Here is a 22,612-nt window from a genome sequence, read left to right on the forward strand (position 1 = left end):
TTTGTCTCATAAAATTTGTTTTATTCCATCCCTCCTGACATGGGAGAAACTATGCGGACAAAAAAATAACCGTATGACCTTTGTACATAGAAAAAAACATGGAGGCAATAAGGAACCTTTAACATTAGGAAAGAAAAAGAGAGATAAAGGAAAATAAATGAATAACATTTTCGTTCTATTAGGAAACGATAGGTTTTTATAAAAACTAACATGATGGCTGAATAGCAAAACACCAAGATACATGATGAATGAACTTGTAAATATATTGAACCCATTTATTATGAGTTATGTATGATACTGCACTGCTGCAATGCCTTATGGGTAACTTTTGTCCAAAAATGCAAAAGTGTTCTCTGTGCGTCTGCAGTTTCAATTGTACCGATCGGTAGAATTTTGAATCTGCCTTTGTGCAGATTGTTTTCAACCCCTAGAATTCACAGTTACTATCAGAAGTCCAGAGTAAACTAACAAGCTACCATCTCTATGATATGTCTAATGCACAGATAATACTATAAACGGTAATTGAATACATACAAATTCTTGAGATACCTATCAAATGATTGTGTAACTATAAAATGTACTGAAGACTGATGCGTCAGAAAAGTTCACATCAAACTACCAAAAATGATATCAAGTATCTACTATAAAGTTGTGTGATAATGATCAACTATTTTATGTAACCCTCTCCAAACTATATAGTGTGTACTCCTACAACCCAAGCATACTTTGGAGTTGGTCTGGCTTTGTCTCGTTTTTGTATCTATGAGTATCTGAATGTGAATGCGCATATATGTACACTAGCATATGTGTAGCATTTGTATATTTGTGTGTCTAAAAGATCTCCATGTGTATATGTGTGCATCTTGTATCTCTATATCAATCAGAGTGTGTGCCTGCATGTGTGTATACCTTCCATGTCGTTTGAAGAACACTAATATAGTATTCAGTGGAAAAATCCAAATCCTGGTAGACAAGAATAAGTAAATTGACAAAGTTGTGCTCTCATGTTCCAAGTATGTACTAATACCTCTTGATTTCAAAAACACCAACTCAAATACTCATGTGATGTCTTTTTTTAAACAGCACACGGATGCGTTACCATGTCAAATCAGCAATCCTCCATATCTGTTCTTGCAAACTAAAAACCCTTTTATTAGAAGTTTTAAACCGCATCTATTATATACAAGTTATACATTTTTTTAAAACTAGAAATTGCACCTTAATTTGACGTTTCATGGTAGTACTTTATTACAATATGTACATTACAGAAGTAATCAGAATCACAGTATGTCACTAGCAACAAACAGATTTGACCAATCACAACCTGTTAAAGACCAACAAAATTAAAACACAAGAAACTCACTTATTTTCGATGGTAATGAACACATAAAAATAAACTTCCGATTGAATCCAACGACCTTATTCTATCTTCCCACAAGATTTTTCTAAAATTTTGAACTTGTATGTCAAAGGAGATAGGATGTCTTACGGTACAGCACAGAATTTATCAAAGCTGAGTTTGATGATCAAATGTTGATAGAGTTCTTGTGATTTGACACTGGAATTTTGATATTAAATAGGTTGTGTATTTGAGGGATGCAATCAGTCATGTAGGAAAGTTAATGATAACGACAGACACCCTTGCAACTTCCCCTCAAAATATTTGGAACAACCCTATTGAATTCTACAGTACAGCTGCACCTATTTTTGAAAAGAGGGAAGTAAGGATTATGGTTGAAAGTGGGGGTGTAGGGGCTATGATTGAAGATATTTTGTTTTGAGGTTAACCCTAAATCTTATCATGTTGAATTAGAAAAGAAATGGTTTTATGTTCCAGCATGTAGACCTCTTAAAATAGGAACATTAATTCTTTTTTCTCTATATGACTGCATCCCTTCAGAATTTTCTTATCACCCCTTTGTTCACAGGATCTTGGAACAACACACAATTGCTTTCAATGGCAGGTTGGGCTATTCCATTGTGAACAAAGGGATGTATTTTTCACACTGTAATGTTGCATGGTGACATACTATTACTGTCAGGTGTGGTGTATGATTCTTTTGTAGTGTGGCAGTACTTCATAGGCTGGCAGATGTAATGTGAATTGAAGTGCAACCAAACATCGGAACTCATAATGAATAAATCTTTGGTCTTCACTCGGAATGTGTCTTCAATTTCCTGCAATAATATGTACAGAATGATCACTCACCACAATATTGAGGGGAGATGCTCATCTTACATGTCTTGTCAGTTTACTCAAAATACCAAGATTAATTCTATACTTGGCATCTAGGCTATCTTTCCTATCAATTTGCATATCTTCCTCTGTGTGAGATGTTTCCCAGGGAATTTACTGTGGCTTTTGATAATGTATCCACAAGTTTTGTTCCACTACAATCTGTCTCTCTACAGTGTTAAGCTAATCACCACAGTTAAAGACACAGCTTGTATGATTATGTTTGCAAAGATTTCTTTTCAATCTAACAACACAGGGACTATCTTTGACCATAAATAAATGATTTGCAGCATTTTGTAAGTGTGTATGCCCTTTTCATTGCAATAGAGTTGAAGTGCTCTGTCTACATGAATTGAAATTTTAATCTTAGTATCTGTATCAGATGAGTAAAATATTCTTACATTAAATTGCTGCAGCTGTTTTATCTTTTCTTACCTTGATGAGATGTTGAAGTTCTACACCTTTGATATCTGATAGTTTGGCAGCCAACAATAAACAAGCACCTAGTATCCATGAAGGAAATGAAAAGATTTACTGTACATCATGGTAGACAATAAATCACTATGTGGTATGCCTCTTCATACAAACACAGTCATTGATTGACGGGGAGAAGATTGTTGAAAATTGTACCATCAGTCTAAATTTAGTGTAATGTTAGAAATGATACATTGATAATCTACAAATGATGAGTCCCCTTCTGGATTCAATGTAGAGGGGACTAAAAAATCATAAACAGTCAGGAGGAAAGGTTAACTACTGCATTATTCAGGGACACAAAGTGTGCAAACAGAGCATATAGTGAATAAAGAACACAACATCTGGATATTTCAAGATAAACCCTAATTATAAGCATCTGACAATAATTTTGACATTGATGAAGGAATTATCCAAAGACATCCCAAACATACTCTTTCCAACACGGTATTTTTACTCACAACTGGCTACGTAATCAAAATATATTTGGTTTTCATATAAGGCAAGAGCTTACCAGCACATAGTTTTCTGTTTTCCTTGTTAATCTTTTTCTGAAGCACTAACTTTTCATAGTAGACATACGCCATGGCTAGTGTTGCTGGTTCAAGCGTGTTCTGTACCATTGCAATCTTCTTCAACTCTCTCTTTATGCTGCAGATAGGGTTGTACCAAATAACACACATTAAAATAACATGGCCAGAGAGGGCGCTTTTTATATAACCAGACTCTAGGTTACTAGTAATTTAAGGCCATTGGCTGTAACTCTTGATGGATTTTTCTCTACTTTTGTTTTCAATACTTCTCAATATACAAATTCATTTCTTTTCGAACTGCATTTAAAACATGTTTCTTTTAACTTTTACAATATACTCAACCATTCGGTCTGCAGCTTACCTTCGTAACTTACTCAAAGTGATCTGTACATGGGGAAATTTCTCCCGGAACTTGTCATTCAGTTCTTTTTTCAGTTCAGATGGTTTGGTATAATCAATGACGGAAACCTGTAAGTGTAAAATATGATCAAAGATGCTTGAGGAATAGCAACAACCTACAGACCAATAGAACTTTTATATTGTTGTTTGCGTGTTGGAGTCGATACAACAAAGCAATTAGCCCTGAGGTATTGGCTTAATACTTACAGTAGTGTGAATGTCCTTGCACAGAACAAAACAAACTAGATGCCATTGTAGTACGTTGCATAGCTGTGTTAATTTCCACTACAAAAGACTTGTCCTAGGTGAGTATGATATATTTAGAAAGTTTATGGGACATGATTTGTACTATACATGAATTGCTCTAAATGAATAATTTATTGTGTGATGGCAGAATGTAATGCTTCAAAAGGGTGTATCATTGAATTTTATTATAGTTCATGAAAAAAATAAATCAGTGACATCACTTCCATTGACACTGGTGTTTTATAGTTGTTGTATAATCACCGTGTTACTTCATAAACTGAAAATGTGAAGAAATCCTTGGCCAGCTCTATCCTTCATTTGTGTAAATTCTTATTTTACTCACGCCCATATCTGTTCTATTGGCAAGCTGATGATATCACACACATGGTAGAATGTCAAGTTGTTTTCTCTCAACTGATTCTAAAATCTTACGTCTGGACTTTTCACTTTTCTAAACTGATCAAAACTGGTTGTTATTACATGTAAGCCCAGTATTGTCATCAGGGTTTGCACTTGACAAGTTGATCAAAAATAGCGTCAATGACACTGTAGCTCCCATCCTGGACTATTTAGTGTTTGTTCTCTGGTCAGATATTTGAACATGTGTGAAAGGGATAAAGTGCATGAAGTGAAAATACTTAAATGTAGTGTACTGGAGACAGTGAAATATGTTTAATGTATTTATTCATAACATAAAATGGAAAAAAATACAGAATTAGAAATATCGAATACTGTGATACAACCATTAACTAAACAAGTCATTGACAATGACAGTCCCCACTTGTAATAGGAGTATTAGTCTTGATGGGGCAGGGAAATGTGGTCATTAAGAAGTATCACTGGAGTGTATATGTTGAGATCTATGGGCACATAGGTCTATGTCGTTGTTCCCAATTGAAACACATGAGGCATGTCTAAGTTATGGTTCTAAATCGGGAAAAAAGATCAGACCTCTGAGCTATGTAAGCGGTCTGAAATCACCAAAGTGCGCCTGCAAACTGCGCCGGCGCATTTCAAACTGCGCCCCCATTTTGCGCCGGTATATTGCGCCGCCCAAAATGCGCCCTTACTCTGCGCCATTGCGAAGTTTCAATGTCAACCACGGTATTAATAGTCTATTTTGGTTTAGTCAGGCGATTTCAAAGAAATATTCATGTTTTTCGTGGGAAATATGGTGAAATGTGTCACTAAAATGCGGAGGATGGGAGTAATTTTTTCCGACACGTATGTGAAGTATATGTAATAACATCACCCGAGAGGGAAGGTAACTCGGCCAGTCGAGTGTTATTTGCATCGTAAATCGACCTTTGAATCTGTTTGTAATTTCCACCCGAACCTTGTCGGTAAATACTTTCAAAGTTAAAAAAAAGACGCTAAATTTTACTCTCAAACTATTTCGATGGCCAAATATCTCTGCCATTATAAGTTTCGTATGGTAACTCTATACTCAGTATATGGCGAGAGTGTCCTAGCTGTCTCAGTGTCTGAATAGGCAGTGCAGCCATAAACCGGACACTCCATACTCATTCCCTTGTTTGATCGGAACCTCGTGGACCGTAATTCTTGCTCTAATTCTGCGACCTTTGAATCGTCCAATAATTGCTACTTCCAATTCATGACGACCCCAAATGATAAGGAATGCGACTGATTCTGAGACTCTCAGTTCATAGAAGAGTCAAAGTGCGATCACGTTTGCGACTGAACTTGAGACTCCCATTTCGCTCTGTGATGTACATTTGCGAGTGAATTTGAGACCGGGTCTGAGACTCTCATTTAACGTGCAAACAGCAAATGCGACCGTCCTTACGACTGACTTCCTGACGTAAGGTATGTAAGGGTACCGGAAATCGACAAGTGCGAGGCTAAAGTTAGGAGAGCGAATGTGAGGGCTTGAAGTGTACGTGCTCACATGAAAGTGCGATCGATAGTGAGAATGTGAAGTGAACTCGGACTGTACATAGTTAGTGCTTGTCAGCATTTATTTCATCACTTTGGTCGAATGAAAACTTACGATCAAAGTCATTGCTAAAACAGCGATACAATCTCCATGGAAGTACAGTGCTGTGTATCATGAGCGAACTGCTGAGTGAATTCATCATTGAAGTCCCCGATGGAAATTATTGCAACACTCTTATTTCCAAACACCAAGAAGTTGATATATTCGTCTAAATAAAAATATGAATGAGACATTCATCTTTACATAATGGAGAATAGAATATTATATCAGACTACGAAGAACATTATTTACCAGGTTTTAAAAATCAGCGAGAGACTGATCGGGCTGGGACGCACGATTCACAGACTGATTCGAAGTGGTGGTCAAAGTGAAAGGGAACGCCGTGAACACTCAATCCCGATGGTTATTTATATAGTTATGTCAAAAACGGGAGTCACGACCGTGATTAGATTATTCAGAGTCAATTAACCTTGAAACGGAACAAATGATAGCACACAATTACATACAATCTAGGTCTAGCGTTCTGTGACACTATGGCGGGTTTCCGAGTCCATGTCGCGGTTCGGAAAACGACCTGCTGACAGCTGATGACAAACACGCTCATGCTTTGATCATAGACCCTGAAGCGATGTTTTGATGGATTTCTAGCTTCCTTACCCTACAAACAACTTGAAACTAAAATGAAAAACGGAAAAAGATCCGTGAACGGACGAGAGATTTCCTGTAGAAACTTCAGATATTTACTGAGGCGGATCATCTATTTTTTTACATCCATGGGCGGATCATGGCAGTGAAATTTACCTCAATTGATGGATCAATCGGAGCACCGAGAATATGGCATTTCCCATTTGATTCCAAAACATCATCGTGGAGTTTCTTACAGAAAGGAAAAAAATTGAAACGCAACTGATATCGTGTCATTTAAATACGGGCTTTTAATTGTTCATTCATTTTAGTTACTATCATCGTGCCGTTTTAGAAGATTTTTGAGGACCTAAACGACATCATGTGTTGGTCCATTGCCATGGAATCCTATGCCAACGAAAGGTGGTGACTTTTTTCAAAGTTGAATAAAATTTCCTTTTTGGTTGTGTTAGTCAATTAATCGAAATATTTTTGTTTCCAATTGATCATAAACCCTCGATTCTCCCGTCTATGATTCGATATTCACGGACTCATTCTTTCTCTTCTTTATCGATCGATGAAAGTAATTTAATCTTCAATACTCTTTGACAGATGTAACATCTTCACCTATATATTGTCATTAGTTTCTAACCAACGTCCAAAAAAATTGGCCCGAGCGTTTGCCAAAGCACATGGGTCTATGATTGCACGGCACGCGTACTCTATGCATTGGGAAGATATTCATGTTGCAGTCTGCCCGAAAACAAAACCCGAGGATGTTTGGGGATAACAAAGGCGATGTCTCAGTTGAATAAAACAAAGCTAAACTTTTCGGACATCATATTTTATCTTGGCGTCGATTCGATGTGCGACCATACACTGATCGCCCATATTCTCCATAAACAGATAAAGCTAGTTATAACAATTCTGCGACAAATCCGTGGTGTTTCTCCCCGTGAATTCGAACGTCCTTGAACCCGTAGCCGCGATCATTGTTTTTTGATGTGTTCCGTGCTTGATGATTGGTAGAATTAATGTATCAAAATTTGAAGACACATGTGACTGAATCCTGTGATTGTTAGACAATTGATGGTGTGTAGGGGCGAGACGGAAAGCAACAATCCAAGGACCAAGCTAGGGAGCATCATGCATTGCATGCTTTCTAACAAAGAGCTGCGTGTTTCCATATCTATATACCATACGAAATCCGGCTTTGACCAATGTTCCTGTCCTGTTTCGGAGGATAACTTTCGAGCTGCGTAACCGATGTTGAGGTTCAGATATCCGAATATCTTTCGTGTTCGAAAGGCTTATTGATTTACAGTGAATACAACTTTTGTATAATTAGTTTACGAGTACATAACCCAGCACACGGGGCAAAGCCAAATACTAACCAATAGGCCTACCAGGTTGGAAAATTTCACCGAGTCGCTCTCATCAGAGGTCGAGAAAAAAAATATGTCGGTATCGTTGCTCCGCCATGTTTATGTTGTTTGTGCGACTAGTTTGAAAGTCATAGACTTTCTTAACGGTGAAATTCATATTGCCATTCAATATTTTACACACGAAGTCACCTGTCACCTCCATTCGGAAGCAAAAACGTTTACACAGAATGTTTTTATAGTGATAACTAGCTCCAGGCCGTGACATGTCTCTAGTTACGAAGAAACTTCGTAAATCAAAATCGACATCAACATTGAGCTGTGATCGTGAACCGTTAAATAAATGTCGGCAAAATAAAACATCAAATGGCTAAACTTTTTTGGGAGAGAGAGAGAGAGAGAGAGAGAGAGAGAGAGAGAGAGAGAGAGAGAGGGGGGGGTTCTGCAGTCGCGAACTGATCATGGTCTTTAGGATGGATAAATGCAGAGTCGGTTTACACATTTGCGCTGCACAGATATCGAAAATGTACAGATACTTTCCCGAAATTTGACTTATTTTATAACATGAGTAGAACAAAACCAAAAATATTGACGTTACTCTTCGGATGTTTGACTCGCAAGTTTGCTAAAGTTAGATTACATGTATACTTACAGAAAATGGACGCCGTAGTCTTCTGTTCAAAAAATATATGTTCTTCAACACCACGTTTCTTATGATCGGTGATGTCACATTTTATTATTTTTATAAATATAAATTAATGCACCGATTTCAAACCGTAATTATTTTTCTTGTCGAATTGAGAGAGTTTTTAGTAGTTCTGTAGACAAAACGATCGGAAACAGCAGAGTATCTTGGCAATGGCACGACGTCTACGCTATCGTTTAGCTGCAATAATTGTACAGTTGCAGCCAGAGCCCCGGGTAAGCCGAATTCGGAACGTAATAACGCCAGTTGCAGCGGCGTCGTGGATTGACTGTACCTTTGTCATTTCTGTTGAAGTACACCTGTTATTGCTACAAGCATTGTGGGCTTCATGAAACGTTGTTTCTCTGTACATGTATACTGGTCTCGCCGTTATATTCAGTGTCGTATAATCTGTTGTTTACATGTCATTACATTGGCCTGTGTACAACCTCCTGTGGACACTAATCGTGGCCGTAATTTACACAGACATAAACATTCGTTCCCGTCCGGGGATGTCAAAGGTGAACGGGATTAACTTGATCCCGGGTATCAAGTCCCTGGCCTTTATGGAGATGCAAAATTCACAAATTTTGTCTGCTGCTGAGGCCAAGCCACGATACCGCCAAGTGAGTGTAATCCGTCCCATACAAACATAACATGGTCTCGTACCTCCGAGACTCCGTGAAAACATGTCATATCATTTTTCTAGCTGCATTTTTAGGGCACGGATATTAATATCCACAGTCTACACTGCTAAAGCGTCCTGCTAGTGCTACGCAAGTGCGACTACTCGATGTTGTGACACTCGAAAGTGTTTGGCGCAGAGTAAGGGCGCAGTTTGGGCGGCGCAATATACCGGCGCAAAATGGGGGCGCAGTTTGAAATGCGCCGGCGCAGATTGCAGGCGCACTTTGGTGATTTCAGACCGCTTACATACCTGGACCTCTAGCAGTATTGGACAGCCAAGAAATACATATGCGCATAATAAATGAGGTACAAGATGTGACATCTTAAGGTCTAATATCCTATCAAAATGGAGGGTATAGAACTTGTGGTTATTGAGATATGCATATATATGTATAATCAAGGTCAAAGGTCATTGAGGTTACATGACATTTTGAAAAAAAATTATATTGCTAATTAATCCCTATATGCCAAAAAATCAGACCTCTAGCTCTATGCACTTGCCCAGAATTAGATGTGTGCAAAATTAATGAGGTAAAGCGTGTGTTGTCATAAGGTCTCCCATCCTACTAAATACAAAGGACATAGCACTTGTGATTACTTATTTATTGACATAAACATATATTTTAGGTAAAAGGTCATCAAGGTCGCATGACATTTAGTCAAGAAATTCTCTCCTATAGTTATCCCTTTATACCAAAAATCAGACATCCAGCTCTATTGGCTTGCTCAGAATGAGATATGTGCATAATTAATGAGCTACAATATGTGGCATCATAAGGTGTCCAATCATACCAGATATGAAGGGTGTAGCACTTGTGGTTACTGAGTTATGGACAAATATGTATATTTGAGGGCAAAGGTCACCGAGGTCACATTACATTTTGTCAAAAAAAATTCTCTCCTATAGTTATCCCTATATATCAAAAATCAGACCTCTGGCTCTATTGGCTTGCTCAAAATTAGATATGCACATAATTAATGAGGTACAATATGTGGCATCATAAGGTGTCCCATCATACCATACATGAAGGTGTAGCACTTGTGGTTACTGAGTTATGGACAAATATGTATATTTGAGGTCAAAGGTCACCGAAGTCATGTCACATTTTGTCAAAAAAATTGTATTGCTAGGTTATCCCTATATACCAAATAAAGTTATCAAAACAAACCACCAATTGTATGAAACATGGGCCTAAAAAATACAGACAGACTGACATTCACAGACTGGCACAGAGTGATGACATTGACCCCAAGTGTGCCTAAGGCCCATGGAGAGTGATAAAGATATAACAAAAAGCTGAATGTAATGATAAAATAGTTAAGTATAGGCCTACAGACACTGAGGGTGAATATGTTACAGCAATTTGATTAGTTTCTTTTCGTTTTCTAATTCTGTGATAATTTTTAAGACAATCAAACTGCAAGGCAGTTTTAATATGTATTGACATACATGTTATCTTTTACAAGCACACAGCAAACTGTTCTTGATTTTTCATTTACAATATTTGACATAGACTGAAATACATAACATGCAACCAATATTTACATTTTGCCCATGCACCAGATACATGGAGAGATTTCAACATGCAATCATTAACTCAGAAACCCTATAGGGAAAAGTAAACATTGTTTTCTTCCAGAACAGCTGGTACATCCACATCTGGAGCAACTTACAAACTTAACCAATTACACAAGGAGGATGACACAAGAGATAAAGTTAAACTGTGGTGAACTTGACTATTCCTTTCAAATCCTTACCTAACTTGATTGACATCTTAAACTAAATACACTGCATGTTTAATGGCACACAAAAATACATCAGGGTGTACCATTTGATAAAAGGGGGTTGTCTGGAAGATTGATGAGGAACATCTTTTTATCCGATACACTGTACATTCTTTTTTCCCACTATCTCACCTTTTCTTTTTGACAAACCTTCTGTGGCTGATTTTTTTATTGACATTTGTTTGGATTTTTTTCAAAATCTGCCAGGACCCCCCCCCCCCCTCCATCACTCTTTAACATTGAAAAAAACTTTGAATATATTTGTTGGAAACCAAACCTGCTGAAATCACCTCAGCTATGTTTTCTCATTATTTTTTACCGCATTTCAACACCAAATACAGTTTACCATTTCAAATGCTTACTGAATCACAACATTATCTTAAACATAGGGCCAATGTCCCTGAAGCTACTATAGACATGGATACAAAATTAAGTATTTCCTGACTGTATGAAATCATCTCACTAAGGTCATCCTAGGGACCTGTTAACAAAATATTAAAGCTGTCTGACCAGCGGTTTTGAAAAAAACAAGCGACCCAATAGTCGACAGAGCTCTGCTGTGTTATGTAGAGAGCAACTTTTTGTGACATATGTATTGATGAAGATAGTTGAGATCTTTGATAGCTCATTTTAGGATGGCCTGACCTAAAATGGCAAAATTAGCAGCAAAAATACAAAATTGATGATTTCATCATAATTATGTATAAAAATGTATACCAAATATCAAAGCTATCACATGAGTAACTTTTGAGAAACAAATATTTTGACCAAAAACGGCAAAAATTGACCCAAAAATACAAAAATTGAAGATTTCATCAAATTTCACTACATCACACTTGGAGAACCCCAAGGAACCTGTATACCAAATGTCAAAGGCATCAGACAAGTAGTTTTTGAGAAACAGATTTTTTGACCAAAAATGTCAAAAATTGCACAAAAATACAAAATTGCAGATTTCATCATATATTCTATATATCATATTTAGTTTATCTGTAGGAACCTGTATACCAAATATCAAAGCTGTCAGATGAGTGGTTTTGATGAAATAAATTTTTGACCAAAAATGACAAAAAAATTCCTTAAAAATACAGATTTGCATATTTCATCACAATTTGAACAAATCCAAATTGGGTTATCCCTAGGGACCTGTATACCAAATATCAAAGCTGTCGGACGAGCGGTTTTGATGAAATAAATTTTTGACCAAAAATGACAAAAAAATTCCTTAAAAATACAGATTTGCATATTTCATCACAATTTGAACAAATCCAAGTTGGGTTATCCATAGGGACCTGTATACCAAATATCAAAGCTGTCTGACCAGCGGTTATGAAGAAGGAGATTTTTTACCAAAAACGCCTTTTTTGGCACTAATTTGTATATTTTCAACAATATCAAAAAATCAAAAAAAGCACAATTATTTCAGGTCAGCCAAAAGTACTTACATGCTAATTTTTCATGTAATCTGCTCAGTGGTTATTGAGATTTTCAATTTGACTGTTTTTACATTTTTTCACTTAATTTGCATATTTTTGGCAATGACAACTTCATTTGAACAAAATCTCATCTACAGCCCTCATCCATGTACACACCAAATATCAGGATGAAATGTGCAGCGGTTTTGGAGTTTTTGATGTTGACGGACAGACATACAGACATACAGACATACAGACATACAGACATTTCCCTAGCCTATAAGAATAGCTTCCATTGCCATATATACATATGGCTATGGGAGCTAACAAAGAGAGCTGTATAAACAATCATGGAAAACTGCATGGTAAGATTCTGTCTAAAATTTTGTCTATACTTTAAATCTGTTGTTCACTTACCCTGTAAGAACTGAACGTCAACATTGTTTTATGTTTTCCAGATCTCAGCTCCGGATCATCCAGTTCATTGGGATCATAGTGGTAATGGATGTCACCAAGAGCATTTTCTGAAAGCATATAAAAGTTTTAATTACCCTTATTCAGAAGTACTTTCTAAATTTGATGTATATTGTCTTATAAAATGCAGGCTTCATAAATAACATTATAAGTAGCTGGAAAGAAAAACAATAAACTTCTTGTTCATGAGTATCTTTTACAAAAGATTGATATCTTTGACAGTAAAATGCTGAATTTCTGAAAACAGTGGGACCAAAGATTAGAGCACATCCATGCACCATTTTGGGGTAGGTAAGGAAAGATAATATCCCACTTAACAAGGCTGGCTGTGTCATGATAAGCATGAGTCTCAGTTACTTCTGGAAAGTTTTGAAAGAGTAACACAAAAGACAGTTAGTTGTATCTATATCATGGCTGAACACAGCTATTCTACCACTTTTTGCCTTAAAAAAAAACGTAGAAAACTGGTCTGGCTTTTGTAGAATATACGTTAACGTTTTGAAGTATGCTGAACTGAATTCACTATGATATACTCTTTGTTGGAACGCATACTGTCAAATTATTAATTCTAATTGGCAATTCATATCATTATTAATATCTACGCATATTAACCTGGATCTGATTTGCCAATAAAACAGATTCTATCACATTAGACATTTTCACTGGGATTGACCTACGAGAACAAGATACCATACACTGAAAGTCATTTAAAATTCAAATACTTCAAGGAATTTTTCAGCAATTTTTCAAAATTTTTTGAGGTCCAAAATGCCATTTTCCAGACATCATTTCTATTATTTATCATTTTTATATATCATTTCATATATCATTTCTACAACATCACAATCTTGTCATTTATGAAAATTATGAGTGGATTATCTCGATATTCAAGGACTTTCCAAGACTCAGTTTTATTTTCAAAATTTCCAGGACGTTCCACGATGATTTAAAATTCCAGGATTTTCCAGGAGTGTATGGACCCTGCACCTATTAGTGATCATAGTGACACCAACTCCATTAAATAATAGATAAATTTTAGGATGCAAATTCCATATAACTTATGTTGATACACACAAAGCTTTCAGATGAAGTATGCATAAAATCATACGATAACACAAACACATTATAATCACCTTTATCATTGTTGTTTCCAACCATGAGTCTTGGATCAAAAGACACAGACCTCAGAGGGTGTTGTTTTTTACTGACTGGAGAATCCGGAGACTGTGGAAGTGATGAGTATCCCATGTGTTCTATGAATGCACGCTGACGTGCCATAGTTTTACTCATCGTTGGCACAAGGAAATGACTGTATGATATTGCCTATGAAAATGAGAAAACATTTCTTTTTCAAAGATTCATTTGACTGACTTTTTTCTCATGCTAATGAGTTTTCAATGACATGTGCTATGGTTCAGTTAACTCTTTATTAGAGAGATGATGCTTGAAAAGACATGGACTCTCAATCATATTTGAGAATGATTTGAAAATGATTGCATCATTGTGGAAAATTATGTGACAATGACTATCGTCTCAGAAAATCAATCAATGACTGCATCAACTTTTAAGATAATGTGATAAGGATTGTATCACATTTGATGATGATTAAATCATACTTGACATTGATTAAACACCAACTGTATCACCAAAGTGATAATTTGACATGGTTGCATCACCTATTATGATGATTTGACAATGATTTGAAAGTGATCATGTCATCAATGAAAGCCATCCCTATTGTATCATAAAAATGTGCTCTCTATGCCGATATAATGCAGCACTGAAGTAGAGAGTTCTTTGTGATGCAAGAATTCTTCACATGGCATGTAGCCACTGGTGCTGACAGACTGAAACTACCTTCATTTCTTAAATTGATATCAAGACTTCAATACTGTATGGTTCAGTACAGTGTACATCCATGTGTATGGATAGCTTTAATATAGTCTTCTTTCATTCTTATATCTGCTAATACATGCACGTACACATTACTTCATCTGACTCTGTTTGTACTTTCATTACAAATTTTGACAAGCTGAGGAAATCTGAAATCTGTTCATCTTTTAAGTAGACTGTATACATTTGCAAAGTTGAATTGAACAACAGCTCCATCTCTGTGGCCCCTTTACACCTCTTCTCAAACATTAATACATTCTATCAGTTACTGTCAGAGCAGTGATGGACCTCTTTACAGTAAAGTTACAATTATGGATCAGGTGACAATTTCACAAAATTCTCGTTCTTCCCTGTCTGTATACTTACTTTACCAAGACCATCATTGACCTCTGTACCAACATGTGCCAAGAAATCCTCATCAGACAGACTCAGTATCTTGGTTCCAGATATTTTACGGGACCTTGTAGTGCCTGTTGCTTCCACATGGTGTAACGCTTCCACTCTAAATTTGGAAAACAATTGGAGTATAACATTTAATCTACTATCAAATGCATCTATAGTACAGTGTACACCTATGTGTATGGATAGCTTTAAATAGTATTCTTTCATTCTTATAACTGCCAATACATGCATATACGCATAATTTCAACTGACTCTGTTTTGTACTGACAGTCTCAGTTTCTCTACTAAATTTTTTATCTATTTCTCCTTCGTGTAAGATAAACCCGACGACAGAGAGGGTATGGTATCTGTATTTTTGAGCTGACACTGAGATCTAAATAGAATGTGAAATCTCCTTGTTCACCAGGAAATTATCTACTCAAAAGATAATAAAGTTAAAATTGGTCTAGTAATTTTCTTGACCTCCTGATGACAGCGATTGCCTTTGATGTACATTACATCTTTGTCAAAAACGCACAGACATTTTGTTCATTATAAAAATGTTACACACTTGGCATGGAAAACTATATAAATGGCAGTTGTTCTGTGATCATCTAATGTTTGACACAACATATATTAATATTGCATGTTATGTGTTTGTGTATTGTTTAGGTGTTGAAATCAAACAATTATGATTCATTACAAATGGTTATTGTTTAAGTCAAAACTCATGCACTCTATAATATGACAAAGCTTCAAAACATGGTTTGGATGAGTACAAGGGAGGTAGTACTGCTAGTAAATATTATCTGAACGGTGATTGCTTGCTTCATGGGCTTGTGAAGGCTTACAGCTACCTGGCATCCTGGCTGTGATTTTCCCATGTGAGACAGATGGGCGTGTGTGAGATTCTATGAACATAATCATAAAACCACAGCCTGGTGTAATCTGCTCAAATGTCCCTGATTTTTCAGAGCATTTTATGCAAATGAGAAGACATATTGGCAGGATGACTGTTAAAGAAATGGCATCATCCACAGACACAGGTGTCATGACTTACTTTGCATAATACACAAATACCACAGACTGATGTAATTGGCACGAATTCTATTAAATATTGGTGAGGCACGATGAATAGTGGTAAATAAGATGAAATACCACATGACAGAGTTCTTTCATGTCTGGTTGTGACATCATGTCTCATAAATATTTAATATCAACAGAATTCATGCACATTAGACCAGTCTGTGGTATTTCTAGCACAGCTGATTACACTTATACATAGTAGTAAAATACCACAGCTATGCCAGTCTTTGTTACAACCATTCACAAACGTGGCCTGTACACACTCATGAAGCATTACTGGTAATAAAATGGACTGTACATTTATACTTACTTTAAAAGACCTTGCTGACTGTGTTTGCTGTATGGTTGTACAGAGAAAAGAGCAAATGGAGTTTTCCGCTGGGAAACCAAAAGAATCCTGTGGAAAAGTGAAATAATATCATTTTGGGTCAGTTGAAAATAAAACCATCAAAACAACTCCATTTGGTGCTACACCAACACAAACTTTACTTTACACATGAATAAATTAAATTGTAGTGGTGAAAAAAATTGAACTTACAAAAATATTGGTATGGTCCATCAAGTACAACAAAGAAGACATAGCAATCTTATTTTATTCTGAGAGGTAAAGGACCATAATAGATTGCCTTTTCTCTGCTGTACTTAATTGTAACCTTATATAACCAACTTAGAGGCTGTAAAATCAAGCTGCCACCTAATTTGGTTCTATACACCAATTTTTAAGTACCAGTAACCACACTGATAATGAGTTGTTTTGATGTGTTTACATGAATAATTCGACATTCACATACAGTATTAGTTAACTTTATAAAACATAACTTTGTTGTAAAATCAAATATTTACATGTAAAATGAAAGCAGATGATGCTATGATATGTTAGCGTACAGTAAGCATAGTAGGTCTGCAAAGTTTGGCAATGGTCATATGAAGAGTATTTACTTGTCTGTGATCATATCAGCATGGCTATGCTGAGAATACACTATTCTTTCACTTCACACTTTTCAAGGGTGATATTTTAGAGTGGCCAAGGGCATGATCTACGTGAGCTTTCTGGATCTCTACCCACACTTTAGATGCCATCAATTCATCCTTTCTTTAGAACAGGATGTTATGCTTGGGTCAGAATTTCCATTTGGGGCAAGAAGTAAGGAGTTTGCAAACAGATAGGAATGACACTGCCATACACAGGTCAGAAAGTATGATTTAAAATGGTTTCTGTGCTTGATCAAACCTATTGCAGACAGGGTCCTCAACTTTTGCACAATGATTTCTGAGAGTTTACAATGTACCAACTTGTGCCTTTTCAGAACTAGGGAACTATTTATTTGGTTTACCTGTAATACATGTAAAGTGAGCTAAACTGAACAACATGTGCATGAGTTGAAGATCTCTCAATAGCTGTTTTACTCTAACACTGGCATGCTGATACATGCAGTGTAGTTTACAATAAAAGCATGCTTACAACAAAAGAACTATTCTCTTTGTCTACACTGTATCATATTTCAGAAAGATTATATTGGTTTAAAATTTCCCTTTTTCACATATAATAAAGACAACTTTGTCCTTGTGTTTTGATTGCGCAAAACTAAGACTGACCAAAACAGAATTTTGAAATTTTACAATCATTGACAAAACTTAAATTATTTCCAAACCACCTTGTTTCTTGAAATTTCATCGTCTTGAATTCACACATTTGTTTTTGAAAAGTCTAAGGATGATTCTATGAAAAATTCAAAGTGTACTCCAAATATGTACAATTGTCCTCAGATATTTATTTGAAAGATGTCAACATCTAAGGCTATGGGGTTGTAGCAGATTAGCTTTATATCGATGACAGAGTTAAGTTTTTACTGTGTTTTATGTATGGCAATATTCTAGCCTGATAATATTCAAGCATGATTTTGATCCCAAAACAGTCTTGAGCAGGGCTACAAGGCGTGTTGGTGCCATGTGCATACGAGCATGTGAACATGAATTAAACTCTGCATGAATGACATCGCAATTATTTCCTTGTGCATCAAGTGCCAAAAAGTGCAACATTGATGAGTACATGCTGACTTTGCATAATAAAATATTTTCACGCGGTGTCAAACATTTTTAATTCAAGACAACGATATGGATACGGCCCTAGTGCAATACTTAAGCATCAAAACATTGCCGAATCAAATTGCAGAGGATAAATATCACAGTTGTGGGTGTAAAGTTGCATTGTCTGTATGTAGCAATTTTATTTAAATATATATTTCGATTTCCACTAAATATATTTCGATGCCAACAGTCTATATTTAACCCTGGAATCATTGACAGATTAAGCAAATTTGAGGGAAAAGAGGTTTCAGGGTGCAACCCTTGGAAATCTGATTATGAAGAGATGTGTTCAAAACATGTGTTGTCATACAGATTAATACTATTCTAGGGAGTCTATACGAAGGTGTAATTCAACACATTGTGCAAGGGTGTATTCTAACTTAGTTTAGACTGTGTCCATACTCCCTAGCTAGATAACATGAGTGTTGGTGATAAAAATTTGATCTTCATAAATCACAATTCAGTGGGCCACCACAAAATGCGAACTTCTTTTTGAAAACGTAATTCGTTAGTAAGTGCGACATCAAATATTGACTGGCATTGAACTGCCATATTTAAAAGATGTCACAAAACGACAAAGCTACTTTATGGGTTAAACTCAGTATATGTGGTGTTTCAGTCAATTTCTTGTTGTTTTTGTAAGCTTTTTGTTCTTCCTCTTACAAGACTGTCAATTCTGGACATTGTACAACTACACTACATGTACAACAATGATTGGAAAAATATTAAGAGTTTATTGTTTTCCTAACTAGTTACCTACATACAGTTAAGTACTTCAAGATCTGCTACCTACTAAACTGACAGAGATTCTTGGATGGGTACTAGGGTTATAATTTAGGACTTTTACAGAAATAAGCATTTAAGTGTTATGATTTATGTGTGACTAAAGCACTAGATTACATAACAGGCATAGAAGCTATGTATTTGGTTGAGCAGTCATCTATAATTTAACAAAGGAAATGGCAGATTAAGGTCAAGGTCATACTTTCAGGGGAACTGTCATAGAAAAGTGGTCTGGCAGGAAAATAGGAATATTTAATTTTAAAAAGAAAAGAAGCAACGAGAAAAACCAAAGATGTCAGAGGAAGGATATTAACATCACTGAAATCAAATTAAAAGGCAGAATATGAGATGAGATGGAGAAAGAAGAAACTAGATTTGTTGTAAGACAATGACAGGACGGCAAGTGAAATTACCGTTTGTTCTTAACTGTACCATCTCTAAAGGATCTGCTTATGGGCACATCGTGTCGTTGGCAGGGTGATGACGCTTGATTAGACTGATCTGTGTAAGAGCTAGACCTTTTTCTCATTGCTTGATACCGGATATTAGCATTGGGTGGGCTTGGACTTTGTGGTTCATTGGATAATTGTTGGAATAATTTCCTTCTGTGACCACTGCTGGTCTGTTCACCAGCATTAAAGGTATTGGCCCTGGTGTACGGTAGAAAGGCATGCTAGTGTCAGCAAATGTTTTGTAATGTGTTAGTAGTTGAACTCATCAAAAATTTAGTAATATCAAACAGTCACATTATAGGTATGTTACTTCGGTATACACACATCTTATTCTATGTCAAACATATTGGATTTGGAGCCATAGACTTGCTACAGCTGTTAGAATAGCTACAGAACTACAGCATACACCACAGATTTGGGGAAAATGCAAGTAAAAACATGAAAGGCTACGCAAAGAACATAACAGTAACTTCTTCCAACTGACAAGAGTGTCTGTCTCATTGAGGATGTGATCATCCTAGACAGGGAAGAATGAAAATGTAAGCGAAAACCAGAGTTGTGTTCTGTTCTTGATATCTAAGAATTAACTGGAGACCAAAGTAATGTATTGTTCTCTGCCCATGCTCTTCCATGTTAAAATTATAGGTTTCCCAAATCCTTAGAAGTATGTTACCATTTTGGTTTTGAATGTAGTGCTACTTGGATTGGTATGTTTTCTACAACTTACAGGAATCTGGTACTGTCATGCAAAACCATAGACTAGCTACACCTGCTCTTTATCTAGCTACAAGTAGAGGCCTACAGTAGAACTAGAAGTTTGTTTTGATTACAAGTTTTTTTGTATTAAAGATGCACATCTCATTATTTACATGGTGCTGTTCACATATTGTATGGTACAAGTGTAGACGAGACATGAAGAAGTTTTTTAATCTCATGCAGGAAAGTTAGTATTATTGTTTACACACTGATGAAATTACCAATGACGACATACGGTACATGATCATGCAGTAGGACAGCATGACAAATATTTCAGCATGCCTTGTATTGTCCCTGGTGGAGATGAATAATGATATTATCAGCTCTTTGCTTTTTCTGCATTTTGAATTTGATCGCATGGTGTGAAATATGGCTACATTTCTAAAAATAATTTTCTTAAAGAGGACTTGTATGATGACCGTTACATTATTTGAGTTAAGTAATATCCCACAGTTTAGGTTTGGTCGAGGCATACGATTCAGGGTTTTGATTTTCTGTTCATCACTGGAAATTACTCAGATATATTTTAGGGTGATATCAGTCAGAACACACACTTTCAAGTAGTAATAAAATGTTGTAAACAACTACAATAATTTTCCCTTCAAATTTATGTATTTCTTTTAAATTGAGGTTATTAGGCTGCTTGTTGAAATGTCTAAGGAGCCGGAAGAATGACTTCCAAAACGTTGCTTGGATATCCCTGATCTTATTTGTAGAAAGCTGTTACTATTGCTACCAATCCTGTTGAAAGCAAGGAGTATACACCAAAGACTTGTAGTGAAAGAGTTTAAAGACTGCTGTTTTGGTCATTTGAATTCATTTATCGATTTGAAAATGTTGGCAAATATTACAAGTCACCATTCAAAAAATAGGTAACCAGAGAAGTCGGCCAGTTGCTAACTCGGTCAGCGCCGGCGTCGACCAACTCAGCCAGTTGGAAAAGTCGGCAAGGAGAAGTCGGCCACTCGCAACTTACGCATTCTCTTCACAGTTGAATACGTAATCGGCACATGCCAGTTTTAACTTCCTACAACCATAGTTTTTGTTATTTTGTCGGTTTAATACTACTACGAACCTTCAGAAAACAACGCAAAGAGGTCCCACGTCCACCCTGCAAAACACGGTCTGCCTCAGTGTTTCTGCAGATTGCGCGCGTGCCGTAAAGTTCAGGCAAACATTATGCCATTTTTTCATTAAAATCCTTTGCTTGACTACTCGTAACTAATTTGTTTCACCATCTCCCATGACTTTTTAACGAACTTCAAGTGTAACCATAAAAAGAAACACTATTATAGATCATATATTCTAATTGGGTGCATACTGTACTGGCCGAGTTCGCCCACTGGCCGACTTCTCCAACTGGTCGAGTTCTCCCACTGGCCGAGCTCGCAACTGGCCGACTTCTCTTGTATTCAAAAAATACATTTATAGATATGCAACGAACGGTTCTTGCACAGTCATGTCCAGTGATTGTCATGGAAGTTCTATGAATACTTGAAAGTATGCGATTTATACCAGACGAACCCTGAAATACTGTAACGCCTCAAAATTCAACTAGAACTGGTCTATAAACATAAAATGATAGAGAAAGGGCTAGAATATAGGGCAATAGTAAATTTTAAATGACGAACAGATTACCGTTGTGCCCCCCCCCCCCAGGTAAGTGCCCCCTCCCCCTCATTTGCATCTAAACCATGGCGGGTAAATAACAAGGGTCACTGCGACAGACAGCACTCTCCTCGAAATATCCATCGAAATAAAAATTCCACCTGTTTTTACGCGGCGATGCGCTCAGTTTGTTGTCTGGGGATGCCTGGTCAGAGTGCGAGCGAGTTCTTTGCAGTTGTCGTTTCTGTACATGCTGAATTTCAGTCCTCTCGCCTGATTGTTCTGCATCACCAAAATTCACAACATCGTCCTCCGTCCCCGCAACATTTGAATCTTCACTCTCCTCCCTGGAAAGTGATGCTTTGTCCTTAATACCCATACTGCCTACTGCGATCGAGCCATCGAGATTAATGTTTGATAAAAAGAGCAAAGCATCTGATCTTCGTTTGGAGTTTTTTGCGTTCCGTCGTCTCCCACTCGTCGCCATCTTATGTCTTAGTCTCGCAAAATCTCGCTGCGAACCTGGAAAACTGACTCGTTCATTTTTGCGATTTAGCTCCATTTTCTTTAGATTTTGTTAATTTATCCTATAATTTTACATAGTTTAATGGTATTTGACATTTATATATCAAATATGAGGTAGTGGAAATAAAATGGGCTGAATCTCG

General features: G+C 36.6%; 1 pseudogene; it reads right to left on the reverse strand.

Moving 5' to 3' along the window:
• LOC139133962 (CDK5 and ABL1 enzyme substrate 1-like) lies at window positions 1–22,448 on the reverse strand (annotated as a pseudogene).
• Between the last annotated feature and the right edge of the window lie 164 nt (window positions 22,449–22,612).

Source organism: Ptychodera flava, chromosome 5 (genome assembly GCF_041260155.1).
Source record: "Ptychodera flava strain L36383 chromosome 5, AS_Pfla_20210202, whole genome shotgun sequence".
Lineage (NCBI taxonomy): Eukaryota > Metazoa > Hemichordata > Enteropneusta > Ptychoderidae > Ptychodera > Ptychodera flava.